This window comes from Mustela nigripes, chromosome X, assembly GCF_022355385.1.
Source record: "Mustela nigripes isolate SB6536 chromosome X, MUSNIG.SB6536, whole genome shotgun sequence".
NCBI lineage: Eukaryota > Metazoa > Chordata > Mammalia > Carnivora > Mustelidae > Mustela > Mustela nigripes.
In genome coordinates, this window is record NC_081575.1 from 31,254,600 (window position 1) to 31,269,698 (window position 15,099).

Consider the following 15,099-nt stretch of genomic DNA (forward strand, 5'->3'; position numbering starts at 1 on the left):
CTTCCCTCCCTTTCTCTCTCTGCCTATTTGTGATCTCTCTCTCTGTCAAATATTTCACTTATTTGTGGAGCATAACAAATAGCATGGAGGTCATGGGGAGATAGAGAGGAGAAGGGAGTTGGGGGAAATTGGAAGGGGAGGTGAACCATGAGAGACTATGGACTCTGAAAAACAATCTGAGGGGCTTGAAGGGGCGGGGGGTGGGAGGTCGGGGTACCAGGTGGTGGGTATTATAGAGGGCATGGATTGCATGGAGCACTGGGTGTGGTATGTAAACAATGAATACTGTGATGCTGAAAATAAAAAATAAAAAAATATATATAATGAAAAATAAATATATAAATAAATAAAAGATTGTATATTTATCTGATTTTGAATTCTGAATCCATATTAATTATATAGATTTGCTCATTATATACTTATGCTACATAACTAAGCCAGGCTTGTATTTAAAAACAAAACTGCTAAAGAATAAAATAAAAGCAAAACTGCTTAACTCACTAGTGTGTCTACACCCTCCTTGTCTACACCTGCTTTTATAGTGTGCCAGAGCAAGAGATACCAGAGAAATTTTATGTGTACATACTGGCATTTTTTCATATTTCTAAAGATTATACCTGACATAGGTTAGTAATAGATAGATAGTGGAGGTAAAAGTAACACGCATTTTTGGCCCGGAATTAATATTGGGATGGCGTGTTTTGGAAAATGTCCCATAAAATACATTCTGTGATATTGTGTGCAGGTATTGACAAATAACTAGAACTTTTTAAAAAAATCTGAAGATTCTTCAGCCACTCGTGCCTCACTAAAATAGTCTGTTGTTACAGTCAAGGACGTTTTCTGTGTGTGCTGCTGGAAGAGCAGGCTATTCGCAGTTCTCCATCGGAGTGATAAGTCACCGTCAGTGTCAACTTTCCAGCCGAAGAGTGGCTATTTACTTTTTATTTTTTAAGGTTTTATTTATTTATTCGTCAGAGAGAGAGCAAGAGCACAAGCAAGGGGAGCAGCAGAGGGAGAGGGAGAAGCAGGCTTCCCGCTGATCAAGGAGCCTGACACAGGACTCGATCCCAGGACCTTGGGATTATGACCTGAACCAAAGGCAAATGCTTAACTGACTGAAACACCCAGGCATCCCTATTTACTTTTTATTATTAAAAATAATCTTTGGGGGACACCTGGGTGGTGCAGTTGGTTAGGCATTAGACTCTTGATTTTGGCTCAGGTCATGATATCAGGGTCATGAGATTGAGCCCCCTGTTGGACTCTGCACTGAATGTGGAATCTGCTTGGGATTCCCTCTCCCTCTCCCTGTTTGCCTCCTACTAGTGTTCTCTCTCTCATCTATCAGTCTCTCAAATAAATAAATCTTTAAAAAATAAAAATAAGGGAAGTCTGGGTGGCTGGGTTGGTTGAGTGCCTGCCTTTGGCTCAGGTCCTTATCCCAGGGTCCTGGGATCAAGTCCCACATCAGGCTCTCTGCTCAGTGGGGAGTCTCCTTCTCTTGTGCCTCTGTCTCTCTCTCTCTCTCTCTGTGTCTCTCATGAATAAATAATTAAAATCTTCAAAAAATAAAAATAAAAATAATCTTTGGACATGATTAGATGTCTTGAAGAGTGTAGCTACATTTCTAAATGAGTTAATCTTGGTTTGGTCTCTTCCTACTTCTGATTTCACCTACTTTTTCTTTCAGAATGATTTTGTAATGTTATTTTATGCTTCCTCTGTAGTTTTTTTTTTTAATGCTTATTATGTACTTGAATTGAGTTTCTTTTCAGGGGCCAAAGTAGTTTCATTTGAAGTTAAAGTGACTTGATTCACTCAGAATGATTTGCTGTAAATATTAAGTGTGTATGTGTGTGACTATATATATATAAGATAAAATTTATGTATTTTATATATGTATTTAACTGAACTATAGTTGACATTTAATATAATATTAGTTTCTTGTGTGCACCATAGTGATTTAACAATTATATACATTAAGAAATGCTCACGAAGGGGTGCCTGGGTAGCTCGGTTGGTTAAGCAACTGCCTTCAGCTCAGGTTATGATCCTGGAGTCCCCAGATCGAGTCCCACATTAGGTTCCCAGCTCCATGGTGAGTCTGCTTCTCCCTCTGACCTTCTCCTCGCTCATGCTCTCTCTCACTGTCTCTCTCTCAAATAAATAAAATATTAAAAAAAAAGAAATGCTTATGAGGATAAGTGTTCTTTTCATCTGTCACCATACAGAATTATTACAATACCATTGATTATATCCCCTATGCTGTACTTTTCCTCCCTGTGACTTATTGATAAATGGAAGTTTATACCTTTTAATTCTTTTCACCTAATTTGCCCATCCCCCAAGTGCCCCTCGTTTGGCAACCACCAGATTGTTCTCTGCATTTGTGAATCTGTTTCTGTTTTTGTTTGTTTGCTTTGTTTTTTTAGATTCCACATAGGCATGAAATCATATGGTGTTTGTCTTTCTCTGACTCGTACCTCACTTAACACTCTCTAGGTCCATCCGTGTTGTCATAAATGGTAAGACTTCATTTACTTTATGACTGAGTAATATCCAACACATACACACAGTCACACACACACACACACACACACACACACACACTCCCCATCACCCTTACGCATTCATCTATCAGTGGATATTTAGGTTGCTTCCGTATTTTGGCTATGATAAACAAAACTGCAGTAAATATAGAGGTGCCTAGCTCTTTTTCAATTAGTGTTTGGGTTTTTTGGGTCAATACCCTGACATAGAATTACTGGATTGTATGGTATTTCTATTTTTAATTTTTTGAAGAGTCTCCCTACTGTTTTCCAGGCTGCACCAGTTTGCATTCCCACCGACAGGGCACGAGGCTTCCCTTTTCTCCACATCCTCACCAACACTTGTTTCTTGTCTTTTTGATGCCATTCTGACAGGTGTGGGGTGGTAGCTCACTGTGGTTATGATTTGCATTTCCCTGATGATGAGTGATGTCGAGCATCTTTTCTTGTGTCTGCTGGTCATCTGGATGTCTTTGGAAAAAGTTGAGTCAAGTCCTCTTCTTTTAATCAGATTATATCTCTTTTTGGTGTTGGGTTGTGTGAGTTCTTTATGTATTTTGGATATTAACCCTTTTTTGGATGTACCATTTACAAATATCTTTGCCCATTCAGTACATTGCCTTTTCCTTTTGTTGATGGTTTCCTTCATTGCTCAAAAGCTTTTTAGTTTGATGTAGTTATAGAAGTTTATTTTTCTTTTGTTTTCCTTGCCTGAAGAGACTTATTCAGAAAAACAGTGCTAAAACTCATGTGCAAGAATTTGCTACTGGGGAGCCTGGGTGACTCAGTCAGTTAGGCGTCGGACTTTGGCTCAAGTTATGATCTCAGGGTCCTGGGATTGCCCCATGTCAGCTCTGCGCTAAGTGGGGAGTCTTTGTCTCTCTCCCTCTCACTCTGTCCCTTGCCTGCAACTCATGCTCTCCACCCTTTTCTCTCTCAAATAAATAAGTGAAATCTTTAAAAAAAAATAAAGTTTGCTACCTAAGTTTTTGTTTAGGAGATTTGTGATTTCGGGTCTTATATTTAGGTCTCTAGTCCATTTTGAGTTTATTTTTATATATGGCACAAGAAAGGGGTCTAGTTTCATTCTTTTTTTTTTTAAGATTTTATTTATTTATTTGACAAAGAGAAACACAGTGAGAGAGGGAACACAAACAGGGGGAATGGGACGGGGGAAACAGGCTTCCCGCAGAACAGGGAGCCCAATGTGGGGCTTGATCCCAGGATCCTGGGATCATACATGAGCCGAAGGTAGACACTAACAACTGAGCCACCCAGGCGCCCCACTTTTAATGTATTGTTCCATTTGGTTGATTAAATTTTGTTGAAGTTTTTAAAATCTATGTTGATCAGGAACATTGATCTGTAATTTTTTTTTAAATTTCTTTGTCTGGCTTTGGTATCAGGGTAATGCTGGCCTCATAGAATATATTTGGAAGCATTCCTTCCTCTTCTGTTTTCTAGAATTGTTGAGAAGAATAGCTGTTAAGTAGTCTTTAAATCTTTGGTAGAGTTCTCCTATGAAGCCATCTGGTCCTGGATTTTTATTTGTTGGGAGCTTCTTTTTGTTGTTATTGATTCATTTTGTTTATTATTAATTGGTCTATTCAGATTTTCTACTTCTTCCTAATTCAGTCTTGGAGGATGTAGATTTCTAGGACTTCATCCATTTCTTCTTGTTTCTCTAGTTTGTTGGTGTATAATTTTTCACAGTAGTCTCATAATCCTTCGTGTTTCTGTAGTATCAGTTGTAACTTCTCTTTCATTTATGATTTTTTTTAAAAAAGATTTTATTTATTTGAGAGAGAGAGAGAGAGAGTGAGCAAGAGAGAGCATAAGCAGGGGGAGTGGGAGAGGAAGAAGTAGTCTCTCTGCTGAGCAGGGAGACTGATGTGGGTCTCAATTCCAGGACCCTGAGATCATGACCTGAGCTGAAAGCAGATGCTTAACTGACTGAGCCATCCAGGCACCCCATTTTCATTTCTGATTTTATTTTATTTTGAGTAATCCCCTTTTCTGTCTTGATAAGTCTGGCTATGGATTTATCAGTTTTGCTTATCTTTTCAAGGTCCAAGCTCTTAGTTTTACTTACGTTTTCACTTGTGATTTTAGTCTATATTACATTTATTTCTGTTCTGATCTTTGTTATTTACTTCCTTCTGTTCACTTTGGGCCTTGTTTCTTCTCCATTTTCTCATTCCTTTAGGTATTAGGTTATATCATTTATCTGAGATTTTTCTTGTTTCTTGAGATAGGCCTATATCATTATAAACTTCCTTCTTAGAAATTTTTTTGCTGTGTTGCAAACATTTTGAACCATTGTATTTCCATTTTCATTTGTCTCCAGGTATTTTCTGATTTCCTGTTTGAGTTTTTTTTCTTGGTTGACCATTGGTTGCTTTAGTAGCATTTTGTTTAGCTTCCACATCTTTGTGGGGATTTTTCCCAGGTTTTTTTCCTTGTAATTTACATCTACTTTCATAGCATTGTTGTCAGAAAAAAATGCTGGATATGATTTTAATCTTTTAAAATTTATTAATGCCTGTTTTGTTGGCTAATGTCATCTATCTTGGACAGTGATGCATGTGGATTTGAAAAGATTATGTATTCTGCTGTTTTTGGATGGAATGTTCTGTATGTATCTGTTAAGTCCATCTGGTCTAATATGTCACTCACTGTCACTGTTCCCTTATTGATTTTCTGTCTGGATTATCATCCATTGATGCAAGTGGAGTGCTATCCCCTACTGTTACAGTATTACTGTTAATTTCATCTCTTATGTCTGTTAATATGTACTTTACACATTTTAATGCTCTTATGTTGGATGCATATATATTTACAACTGTTTTATCCTCTTGTTGGATCGATCCTTTTATCATATGTAATTCCCTCCTTTGTGGCTTGTTACAGTTTTGTTTTAAAGTATATTTTGTCTAATCTAAGTATTGCTATCTCAGCTTGTTTTTTGTTTCATTTGCATGGAATATTTTTCTTTATCCCCTTCACTTTCAGTCTGTATGTGTTTTTTTTTTTAAAGATTTTATTTATTCATTTGACAGAGAGAAATCACAAGTAGATGGAGAGGCAGGCAGAGAGAGAGAGAGGGAAGCAGGCTCCCTGCTGAGCAGAGAGCCCGATGCGGGACTCGATCCCAGGATCCTGAGATCATGACCCGAGCCGAAGGCAGCGGCTTAACCCACTGAGCCACCCAGGCGCCCCAGTCTGTATGTGTTTTTATGTGTGAAATGTGTTGGTACCAGGTAGTATATAGATGGATATTGTTTTTTTTTTTGTTTTTTTTTGTTTTTAAATTTTTTATTTTTTATAAACATATATTTTTATCCCCAGGGGTACAGGTCTGTGAATCACCAGGTTTACACACTTCACAGCACTCACCAAATCACATACCCTCCCCAATGTCCATAATCCCACCCCCTTCTCCCAAACCCCCTCCCTCCGGCAACCCTCAGTTTGTTTTGTGAGATTAAGAGTCACTTATGGTTTGTCTCCCTCCCAATCCCATCTTGTTTCATTTATTCTTCTACCCACTTAAGCCTCCATGTTGCATCACCACTTCCTCATATCAGGGAGATCATATGATAGTTGTCTTTCTCTGCTTTATCCATTCAGTCACCCTGTGTCTTTTGATTATAGCATTTATTCCATTTACATTTAAAGTAATTATTGGAGGGGCGCCTGGATGGCTCAGTGGTTTGGGCTGCTGCCTTCGGCTTGGGTCATGATCTCAGGGTCCTGGGATCGAGCCCCGCATCAGGCTCTCTGCTCCGCAGGAAGCCTGCTTCCCTCTTTCTCTCTCTCTCTCTCTCTCTCTCTGCCTGCCTCTCTGCCTGCTTGTGATCTCTGTCTGTCAAATAAATAAATAAAATCTTAAAAAAAAAATAAAGTCATTATTGGAGACCGCTGGCTGGCTCAGTTGGTGTAGTGTGCAACTCTTCATTTCAGGTTTGTAAGTTCAAGCCCGCAGGTTGGGTGTAGAGATTACTTAAAAATAAAATCTTTAAAAAGATCAAAATAAAGTTTTTATTATTATTATTTTTAGAGAGAGAGTGTGTGTGTGCATGGGTGGGGGTGGGAAGGGAGGGGCAGAGGGAGAGGGAGAATCCAAAGAAAGCTCCACGCCCACTACAGAGCCCAATATGGGGTTCCATCTCAGAACCCTGAGATCATGACGTGAGCTGAAGTCAAGAGTCAGGTGCTTAACTGACTGAACCACCCAGGCATTCCATAAAATATTTATTGATAGGTATGTACTAATTGCCATTTTTTTTTTGGTAGTTCTTCTCCATTGCTTTTTCCCTTGCTGTCTTCCCTTGTGATTTGGTGATTTTTTTTCTCTAGTCTTACATTTGTTTTTTTGTTTGTTTGTTTGTTTATCTATTATAGGTTTTTGCTTTGTGGCTACCATAAGGTCCCCGTATAACATCCTGTGTATGTAACAGTCAATATTAAGTTGGTGATCACTTAACTGCGAACATATTCTAAAAGTACTATGTTTTGGGGTGCCTGGGTGGCTCAGTGGGTTAAAATCTCTGCCTTTGGCTCAGGTCATGATCCCAGGGTCCTGGGATTGAGCCCCACATCGGGCTCTCTGCTCAGTGGGGAGCCTGCTCCCCCCTTCTGCCTGCCCTCTCTGCCTACTTGTGATCTCTGTCTGTCAAATAAATAAAAAAACTGAAATCTTTAAAAAAATAATAAAACTACTATGTTTTTACTCCTTCCAATAGCATTTTATGTATATGGCAATATTCTATATCTTTTCATTTTGCATATCCATCACTTTACTAATTTTTGTAAGCATAATTTTACTTTTGACTGCTCCCTATTTCCTTCTGTTGTTTGTGAGCTGCTGCTGTGACTGCTGTGCATTTGTTGGTAGGCAGAGCTGGTCCGCCTCTTTCTAGGACAAGAGTTGTTTGAGAGGTGTGCTGGTCCTGGCCAGGGCTAATTGTGCCGGGTGTGGTGGCGCCGTTGTCACTTTGAGGGGAGACCAGTCTTAACTGGGTCTGCCTGACAGGTGTGGTGGGCTAGGGAGTGCTGTGTACTGGCATCTTCCAGAATGGGGGAGTTGAGTGGGTTGGGCCTGGGGCACATGCTGCGACCAGGTGAGTGGTGGTATTAAGGTAGATGGAGAGTGTCAGAGCTAGCTCCTGCCAATGTCTCACCCGCTAGGCTGAAGGAAGCCTAGAAAAACAGCATCCACCAGCACTTGCTTTCCAGGAGAAAACTACAGGTTCCTCTCCCTTCACCACATTCCCTAAAACCAGTCAATTATTAGTCAGTAAATCTCAGTTGGAGTGATGTATTGTGGTGGCCCCTTAAGAGAGGAGTGTCCATTTCCTAGAGCCCTCTGACTTCCTCAGAGTTAAACCCTACCAGTTTCCAAAGCCAGATGTTTTTGGGGCATGGTCTTCCCAGTGCAGGTCCTCAGGGTGGGGTGCCCAGTATGGGGCCTGGTCCCCTTTTTCCTCAGGCAGGACCCTCCAACCCTGTGGCATCCCTTCCACCTCTGCGTCCAAGTGCCAGGTGTTTGTTTCCAGAACATGTCTCTGCTCTTCCTACTCTTTTCTTTTTAAAAGATTTTTCTTTATTGGACAGGAAGAGAGCACAAGCAGGGCAAAGAATGTCTTCTGGCCTAGGGCAACACTCTCTGATGAGAGGAAGAAGAAGAATAGGAGAGGGGGAAGCAGATTCCCTGCTGAGCAGGGGAGCTAATGCGGGGCTCCATCCCAGGACCCTGAGATCATGACCTGAGCCAAAGGCAGAGGCTTAACCCACTGAGCCACCCAGGCATCCCAATTGGTTTCCTTTTTTAAACTCTAATATTCCAAGCTATATAATATCCAATGAAAGGTTATGTTTATTTCATTTTTTTAAAGATTTTATTTATATATCAGAGCAAGAGAGCCCAAGCAGAGGGAGCAGCAGGTAGAGGGAGAAGCAGGCTCCCCAGTGAGCAGGGAGCACGATGCAGGGTTCCATCCCAGGACCCCAGAATCATGACCCAAGCTAAAGGCACACGCTTACCCAACTGAGCCACCCAGGTGTCCCCCCTTCCTACTCTTTTCAGTGAGTGTTTTTCTTCATATTCCTAGCTGAGGGAGACCTGTCCTCGTAGTCTTCAGTCACTTGCAGAGTGTGTCACATTTGATGTAGTTGCAGCCTCAGTGTGTGTGTGGGGGGGTGAACTCAGGACCCTCTGCTCTGCCGGCCTCCCTGTACGGGTGTTTTTTTACTTAAATGGATGTTCTGTTCATCATGTGCAGGGCTGGTGTCAAAATCTGGCAGCTCGTGGGTAGAATGGAATTAGAAAAGGTAGCACTGCTGGCACTGGAAGAAGAACACTAAGTATGCCTTTATGTTAATTCGGTGGAAGCACATCTTTATCATAGAGATTAATAGTTCACATCACCTAGAGTTAGGATAGGAGAGGCTGTGGAGTGAAAAAAAAAAAAAAGGATGCTTGACTTAGGAGCTTAGGTGTCTGTATTTTGATGCTGCCCTTTTTCTGTGGCTAGTTTTGTTTATTAAGCCATTATGACATGGAAAGGGGTCAAATTTGCTGATTTAAGACAAGCCAGACCAGTATGGTTTCAGAGGGCCGTTGGGACAACGAGAAAGTATCACCCATTTAGAAAGGAGGATTTAGAGTAATGTGAATAATCAGTTTTCTATGACTTAAGATATCATTCGCTGATAATAAAAAATGAACCCATTACAGTATACTCTGAAACTTCACAGTAGTTTGATTTTCTGCTTAATTTAGTGCCCAAAATGGTGGAGACACCTTAATCTTTTAGAATGGCTCTGAGTGACTGCATGTGGGTTAGGTCCAAACACCCGTTTCAAAGATGAATCTGCTTTCCCTGCATATACAGTAGACTCACTGGCTCTAGTTAGTCTTCCGGCATAGGGCAACACGCTCTGATGAGAGGAAGTGAGTTGTTTCATGTAAATTCATTCAAGAAAACTTAGTGAGCATCTTCTGACCCACGTCCTGGGGATACAGGGGTGAACACAAGGCAAAATTCTACTTTTCTTCCCAGAGGCAGTTGCAGTATCCTGTTCATTTTCTTTGTTCTTCAGAATGCAATGGAAAGGCCTTAGAAGGCCGAGTGAATCTCGCTTGGCACTCTGGGTTTATTGGAAGGAGGAAGAGGATGGTTAGTCTCTGGATCCATCAGGCTGAAGCCCTGCCCTTAGTTATAAACCCTTGTTTAATTCTTGGGAGCCCAGAGTTCTTTCTTGGTTGTTCCTTGTATCCCTTTCCAGTAACTTAATGGGGATTATAAGATCACATTAAATGATAATTAAATTATCATTTAATTTTCAACTGGAAAAACAGTGGAAATATAAGCTGCCAAGGGACTCGTACAGGAATAGGGAATTTCCATGCCATAGGATGACATGACAGGCTCCTAATGGTCCTGCCTGTTTGAAAAAATGTTACTTCCACAAGTACTGAAGTCTTAACAATTTGTCAGACATTTCCACTATTTGGTTAGACCTGTGGCTTTTAAAGATTTTTGTTTTAGTTAACAGAACCACTTTTTTTTTTTTTTTTTTTAGAGGGCATGGGGCCGGGGGCAGAAGGAGAGGGAGAGAGACAATCTTGAGCAGGCTCCATTGCCAATGTGGTGCCTGATTCAGGGCTTGATCTGACGACCCTGAGGTCATGAATTGGGAGTCAGACACTTAACTGATTTAGCCATCCAGGTGCCCCAACAGAACCACTTCTTTTCTTTTTAAAGTTTTTAAAAAATTTTTATTTATTTGAGAGAGAGAGAGAGAGAGAGAAGGAGAACAAGAGTGGGGAGGGGCAAAGGGAGGAGAAGCACCCCTCCCCCCCTCAGTGAACAGGGAGCCTGACTGGGAGCTCAATCCCAGGACCATAGGATCATGACCTGAGCTGAAGGCAGAGGCTTAACCGCCTGAGCCACCCAGGCATTCCCCAACAGAGCTACTTTTAAAAAAACAGTCCAACCAAATGAAAGTTAGGCACTTTTGCCATAGCAGATCAAAATGGGTTTATAGACAGTCTTGGTGCTGTCTTCTTTAAACTTACTCATTAACATGGAATAGTTAACTTGATATGTAGTTATTGAAATATACTAAGAACCTGACCATGACCATAAATTTCCAATAGGGTAGGCATGGAGGGGAGGTGGATATCAACCATAGAAGGCAGCATGGGATGTTGGCTGTCCAGACTAAGCCATAGTGAGGTATCTCCAAAGGGCTTCTTGGGCTCCTGTGTATAGGTTGTGTGTTAGGAATGTACTAGAGGACAACCTGAGATTCCTGAAGACCTATTATATTTACTCACTTTTACCTAATTAGTTTGAGAACCTTAAAGATCAGTTTCCTTAATTTGAGGGGCATGGGTACTGGTAAATTTTGGTATAGATCTCTTACTTCCTTTCCTGTATTATGTTTGTTAACGGAAAATTTTCTATCAGTTTAAAAAAACTGATTTTGAATACTGGAATAATAATTGTAGGACCATGAATTAACACGAGCCCATCGCTGTATTGTCCGGACCACATTATGCAAGTAATGAATGTTGACAACCTATTTTTGTCTTCTAATTGTGTTTACTACTTAGCATGGTCTTAACATAATGACATTCTTTTTAAAATTTAAATTCAACTAAATAACATATAATATATTTTTGGTTTCAGAGGTTGAGGTCAGTGATTCATCAGTCTTATATAATACCCAGTGCTCATTATGTATGGTGCCCTGCTTGATGCCTATCATCCAGTTACCCTGTCCCCTACCCCTTCCCCTCCAGCAACCCTCAGTTTCTTTTCTATGATTAAGAGTCCCTATGGCTTGTCCCCCTGATTTCATCTTGTTTTATTTTTCACTCTCTCTTTTCCTATGATCCTCTGTTTTGAGGGTATTATGCTAAGCGAAAGAGGGTATTATGCTCAGTGAAATAAGTCAGAGAAAGACAATTATATGATCTCACTCTATGTGGAATTTAAGAAACATAATGACATTCTTTTTTTTTTTTTTTAAGATTTATTTATTTATTTATTTATTTGACAGAGAGAGATCACAAGTAGTCAGAGAGGCAGGAAGAGAGGCAGGCAGAGAGAGAGGAGGAAGCAGGCTCCCTGCCGAACAGAGAGCCCGATGTGGGACTCTATCCCAGGACCCTGAGATCATGACCTGAGCTGAAGGCAGCGGCTTAACCCACTGAGCCACCCAGGCGCCCCAACATAATGACATTCTGATAACCTCTACATGCTCACTAAACTTGAAAGATGTGAATTTTAGAACTCCTTATCTCTCTCTATTGCGTATTTATTTTTAGAACTCCTTTTTTCTTCTCTGGTGTTATTGGTAAATATGAGCAGTTCCAGAATCCTTCTGATGCAGTTTTAAATTCCATTGTATATTCGTGTAGATAGAAGTTATCTGCTCTAACAGAGGCCCCCCAAATAGAGTGCCTTAAACAATCTTGCTATTTCCTACATCAGGGTCGGATGGCAGCTCCTCAATTATTAGATACCCAGATGCGTTCTTCTCGTTCTGCTGTCCTCAGAATGCACCTTCCATGTCGTGATTTGAGCTGGTTGCTGTAACTCACTGTCCCATCCTTATTGTAACCACAGGGATGGTAGAAGGAGCAGGAGATACAATACTCCTTCCACTTAAGGATCGGCCTTAACAGACGTGTGCACCGGTCGCTCGTGTAGCTCACTAGCCAGACCTTGTCATACGGTGACACCTAGCTGTCAGGGAGGCTGGAGGATATGGTCCTGAACTCTGGGGCCATGTGCCCAGTTAAAATGATGATTATGTTCTTAGAAGGGAAGAAAAGATGCTGGGGGACAACTCACAGTCTTTGTCACACACAGTTTCTCATGTACAGCTTGGTGACTTACCTGCAGACATTATTTTCATAATATTCGGTGCCCAGGCACTTCAGGTCCTCTGTTACTAAAGGATTAGAGTCCCAACAGATTTCAGCTCCTGCCTGTCCCTCTAGCCCCTCTGTCACCCCTCCTAAAGTGGCACTTTAATTGCGCTTCCGCAAACTTTCCGTGTTTCCTTATCCTCACACTTTTGTAGTTGCTGCTTTTACTGAAATGATGACTACTTTTTGTCCTTCAGGACTTTAATTCTCACCCATCCTGGGAACATTTCCTTAGGGCTCCTCTACTTCACAGCTGTTTCCAGTTGTTTCTTTCATATATTTGTATAGTATCATTTGTGCCTTTCTTTAGCAATCTTTATTGTGATGAGTGCTTTAACTTCTTTTTGACTCCCACTGGATTGTGAGTCCCTTGAGGGCAAGGGCCAAGTTAGTTACCTCTGTTGTTGTCTGATATGGCACTTGACCCTGATTTTTTTTTTTAAATAAATATTGTTTTTAGTTGTCAGAGAGAACAAGAGAGCCAGTAGACAGCACTGGGTAAGTTTATAATAGGCATTGGTAAACTCAAATAGTTTGAAATATTTATCAGATAACTAAAATACCCACATTATCGGGGATGCAAGAAACAGATGTGTAATATTTTATTTATTTATTTTAAAGATTTTATTTGTCAGATAGAGAGAGAGTGCGCGCACAAGTAGGGAGAGCTGCAGGCAGAGCAGAGCAAGGAGCCTGATGCAGGACTCCACCCCAGGACCCCGGGATCATGACCTGAGCCCAAGGCAGATGCTTAACAGCTGAGCCACCCAGGCATCCCCAGATGTGTAAAATTTTAGAGCAAGGAAGAGCCCTAGGTATCATTTCATCCAACCCTACTGATTTTAAAAAGGTGTTTAATGTAATGGGGAGGAAAAAGTTAAATCACTTGCTCAAGGGCCTCTGTGTTCAAGGAGCCTGTAGTGTAATGGGATAGATGGTATATACAGACATGAAAAAGGTGATTGCTAAGAAAGTAACCAAGGAGCAGAGAAGCCTGGACTAGTCAGGGTAGGTTCAACTACAGGCTTAGGTTTCGAAGACAATCTTGATGGCTGGGAAGGATTTTGATATGAGAGGATATTCCAGGTGAAGGGAAATTGTGAATAAAAGTACACATATCAGGGTGCCTGGGTGGCTCAGTGGGTTGGGCCGCTGCCTTCGGCTCAGGTCATGATCTCAGTCAGGGTCCTGGGATGGAGTCCCGCATCGGGCTCTCTGCTCAGCAGGGAGCCTGCTTCCCTCTCTCTCTCTCTGCCTGCCTCTCTGCCTACTTGTGATCTCTGTCTGTCAAATAAACAAATAAAATCTTTTAAAAAAAAAAGTGCACATATCAGAGGCGCCTGTGTGGCTCAGTCAGTTAAGCTTCTGACTGTTGATTATGGCTCACTGGGGTCATGATCTTAGGGTCGTGAGATCAAGTCCTGCATAGGGCTCTGTGCTGGATGTGGAGGCTACTTAAGATTCTCTCACTACCCCTCCCCCCTTAAAAAAAGTGTACATCTAAGGGTGTGCAGATGACTGTTATGATATGTTCCATCACATGGTATTTAGTAATAAGAGAGAAAGGAGAAAAAGAGCCAGAAAATGGAGGGACTTGAATATCATGCTGCAGAAGGTGACCAGTGGCACTTTTTGAGTGTATTGACTGATACAATGAAGACGATTTTTGCATGTTTTATTTGACTGGTAGGTGGACCGGGTTGAAGGCTAAATGGGTCATAAAGCTGGCACATTGTCTAATACGCCGATTAAAAAATATGAACTTATTGGGTTCTAAAGTTATCGCTCAGTGATGAAAACATGAAGCACCCCCAGTTTCATGATAATTAACATGTCGGCTTTCTTCTTAATGGAAAAAGCAAGCCCAACCTACAAGCTTGTGATATCGTAATGCGTGTGTGTTAGTCATGACATGATGTACTGTATAATAATTGTATATACTCTCACGTTTCCCAGCAAACTGTACAAATTGCAGAAGTCACTGAGAACTTGGGAGCAGCTGCAGCGCCAGGCCTCGCTGCTTTGCCAGTCCAGCCAGTCAAAATGAAGCAGCAGGAAGCCGCTCGATGCATTTGGAAACCATTTTGTTTAAAAATGTTTTCTTTAGGAAACTAAAATGAAATATTGTCCTTTTGGTGCAAAACAGAAGCAAAGAGGGAACACTGGTCAGCGATATATACTAACTTAAACTTTATCCAAAAGTGAGAAGCATTTTTTGTAGTTCTGGATGAATGTATATCTTTAAGGGCAATAAATGTGTGGATGTGAAGGGAACTGTGGATGGGCTTCACATAGGCTTTTGAAAGTGTCTTAGTGTATAGCTTCAGAAGCATATCTTGAGTACTTTATCAGTTTTTAAGATCCTTAATCTTTCTCCGAAGAATTACAGGGAAAACCCCCAGTTAAAGGAAGATTCATTTAAGTTGTGTTTATGTGAGCCTAGTGTGTTTGTGAAACATTTTTAGGAAGCTTACCCCCAAAATATTTGTTTCAGATGTACAATTAAAGGTATCAATACCTAACCTATAGTATTTTTGTATTTCACCATGATTTAAAGTTAGCTGTGTGTTGGCTTTTGAAAATTTAAAGTGTTTTAACAAC